Source organism: Anarrhichthys ocellatus, unplaced genomic scaffold, assembly GCF_004355925.1.
Source record: "Anarrhichthys ocellatus isolate YVR2014 unplaced genomic scaffold, GSC_Weel_1.0 scaffold15, whole genome shotgun sequence".
NCBI classification, from domain to species: domain Eukaryota; kingdom Metazoa; phylum Chordata; class Actinopteri; order Perciformes; family Anarhichadidae; genus Anarrhichthys; species Anarrhichthys ocellatus.
Window position 1 is genome coordinate 8,600,787 of NW_022280045.1, and position 3,846 is coordinate 8,604,632.

Here is a 3,846-nt window from a genome sequence, read left to right on the forward strand (position 1 = left end):
AGCCCCCCCCCCCCCCTTTTACCACTTATTCAGCCATATAGAGCCAGCCCAGAGCCAACAGCCGCCACCACTCCGAAAGAAATAGAAGAGTGTTAACGCGGCAGGTGGGGCGAGATAGAAAGGATGCAGACTGATGAAGGAGTACGTGGGATTGAGAGAAGAAACAAATGAGAAAGAAAAACTTTAAAGAAAGAAAAAAAGTTGGGATTTGGTTAACAGAGGGGAAGGAGGGAAGGGGGTCAGAATAAAATTAAAGAGGTAGTCGTCCAAAAGCAAAGGACTTCATGAGTTTGTGCGTTGCTCCTCCGAACAGCTTCCTTGATTATTCCACATGAGACTAAGCGCACCACACACTCTCGATCTCTGACTATCTGCGTCTGTCTCTCTCTCGATCAGTCACCTCCCCCTGTGTCTCGCTAACCCCCCCCCCAACACATTCCTCCTGGTGGCCAACAGGGGGCTCTGCGACAGCTGGTGGTATTGTCATCAGGGTTAATGCTACGATCCTATTAGGCTGTGCTGCTCGACTCAGATTTAAGGGTGGATTAAAGAGCTCTCTGAACAATTGGACAGCGGATTGGGGCGATTGTGGCTAAGTGGATAGCAGGGCCGTCTTTCAATCAAAGGTTCGGCAGGTTCGAACCCCGGCTCCGGCTCTCGATGTGTCCTTGGGCAAGACACTTAACCCCAAAATTGCTCCCGTAGCTTTGCCTACGGTGTAGAAATGTGATAGACTCTGAATTGTAAGTCGCTTTGGATAAAAGCGTCTGCTAAATGACTGTAATGTAATGTATTGTTCCAGACCACAGAAAAAAGAAGAAAAAAATAGCTGAAGTGACATAAAGTAAATAACAGCTACAAATAAAAACATGAACTTACAACCCTGGTGAGTTGCTGACTTGTTTCACAGAGGTACAGTAAATGCTTGGCCATAATGGGATGACACAATTGAAGGTAAACACAGAAATAAGTACTTGAACACACAGCATGTGGCCCACTAATTCATGTTCTCAGGCACAACAGGCCAACACATACACACTGTACACATCTTTCACACTCACGCTGAAGGTCATGACTATTTCTTAGAGCACATGGGATCTGGAGATAATATTATTACTGATTATATTCAGTATATATATATATATATATTTCAGTATTGATTTGGGTAAAATGTTTAACGAGTTGTGTTTAGCATAACTTCTGCCATATCCCGCAGCTGCTTCACCCGCGGTGTGTGAAGGAGAGATAGCGCAGATCCTTCCTTTCTGCTGCTGTCAGACTGCACAACCAACACTGCTCCCAGTAGATCGCACATACCAAAAAAGTGACAAATTCCTCATTAATTTATGCAATTTAATTCCAATGTATCCACTGTGCATTATCAATTATCTGTGCAACCCACTGTGCAATAAAAACCATTCAGTCAGATTATATCATATATTTTATTTTACGTGTTTTACTTATTTATTATACCTTTACTATGTGATTACTTATTCATTATACTTGTTTTGTTCTTATTTTTTTATTTATTTATGTCGTTTGCACTATCCATTCTGCAGCTGTAATCCTGCAAATGTCCCCACTGTGGGACTAATAAAGGATTATTCTATTTGATCTTATTACAGCCTGTAATAGAAGCAGAACAGGGAGCAAGGATGGGTTGTGTTTGACAGCGACACACAAGGATGCAGGAGGGATTTGAAGCTAAAGTAACTGAGAAAGAGGAAAACAATGTGAGATGATCGAGAGACGGACCATCTGAGGAAAAATGCCAAGAGAGCAAATAATAGGGCCAAAGTCGATTCATGAAGTTATGAAGACGGGAGAGACAAAAATGATATTACAATAAAAGCAAAACAAGAGCCCTTGTGCATCCACCGTCAGACCTCCATCATGCTGATTACATCAAAGTCCTTCACAATGCAAACAGCGTAGTTCATTTCCATTAACAACAATGCCCCACGTGTGGCACATGGGCAAAACCAGAGGCTGCTACGTTAACATAACAAGCTTTCACTTGATGGGTGATATTACTCTAATTGTAATCCACAGATGCCACATCTGCTGCGAGGCTGCTGCGTAATCCCTGACTGGGCTCCAGGATGTGATGTTGTCTGCGGCTAAAGACGTGGACTCAGATGCCGGCTAATCGCTACTGCCATTTTTTGGAAAATTTAATTTAAAAAAAAAAGCCAGAGGCCACTTTAGGTGTCGATCAGAACCAGGTCATTCAACATCTCTGCATTCAACACTGCTGCTTGTGGTAAAATGATGTCGTTGATAAGCACAGGGACACGGGGATCTCACCAAACATCTAAATGCTACAAGAAGAGTTTGAAAAGCACCGATAATTGCTCCAAAATCAATAAATTGCAACACACAATATATTTATAAATTAGCAGTATTTTTGCTGTGCAGCGTGCAGCGAGCACAGGGGTGGTCGGCGTTATCCGTCATGTGGCAGAGTGCAATAATGTAGTTTGTTTACGGTTGTTGACGGGGAGGAGAGATGGATGGCAGGAGAAGGTAGAGAAGGGGGGAGGGGGATGAAGGCCGGTCGGCTGTCAGTGGCAGGGGGGGTCGTGTCACTGCTGTGATCACTCGCCTGTTGCGTCGACGCGACACATGAACGAACAAGTGAGGAGAGAACGGACATCAGAATGCGACGTGAACACTGAATTTGTGATTGTAATATGTGCGTGTACGTCTGTGTGTGACGGGTATGAGTGATGTTTATGAAACAAGTAGGTGTGTGTGTTCTAACCGCCACGTCCCTCCACAATCCCCCCACCACTGTCAAATAATCCCCTTTTTTCTGCCAAATTTTTCCCTGTTTCTGGATTGGATTGGCAGAGATAATCTGGGATTACAGCGAGCAGTCAGGCCTGGTGTGTTCCTCATTCATTTAGAGAGGGCAGACATGTTCAGCATCCACAGGTCATCTGCTGCAGGGCCACAACATATTCCATTACATATCATCTCGGGGCAAAATCTGAGCAGATTTGGGCACTTTGCATGCTAAACTCAGAGCAAGAATGAGTGTGGTTGCCGCCTGTTGGGCTGTAGTGGTGCAGTTGATTCCACTCACAGCAGCCTAAATGAGTGTAGTGCTGACATACTGGCAGATACAGTATATGTGACTGATCCTTCTCTCTTTCTAACTCTTCCTCAATGTTCTTTTTGTTCTCTTCTGTTTCTGTCTACTGTCACAATGTTCCTGAGCGTTAAATGATGGATTACGTTGTATCGGATGGCAGGAAAGATTATTCTCAACTGCTCCATTCCAAGTCTCTTTGCTCATAAATCCAGCAAAGGTCTCACTGATGGGACTCCTGTTATCTATCTTTTCTTTCTGACACCCCTTTTGTAAAGCTCATGAACAAACATACAGACAAGCAAGAATGCAAAAATCTAGTTGAATTGTGTGGCTCTGTTTCAGCGCCTTGTCCCTTTGAATTTCCAATAATCCAATTAAACAGTCAGCTTTTTGGAAATTCGACTCACTTCAATCGTCTGTTTCCTCAGATTATGGTTCTTTTTTCATTGTTACAATATCTTTACCTTTATTTCTTCCTTACTGAGTCTCCCTTTACACAAGGCTCACACAAAATGTCTCACATGTGATGGTATTTGTGGAGGAATGTCTTCCCGCTGATGTATGGAGCTAGAAGATGTTCCCCTCTGCCTCGTCACTATACTGATCCTGGAGCCGCAAGGTTTCATTAAAAATCTCCAAGTGAATTAATTTACCTTTCACGCTCTAGAGATTTTATAATTCATACCATATGTCCCTCACATGCACACACACACACACACACACACACACACACACACACACACACACAC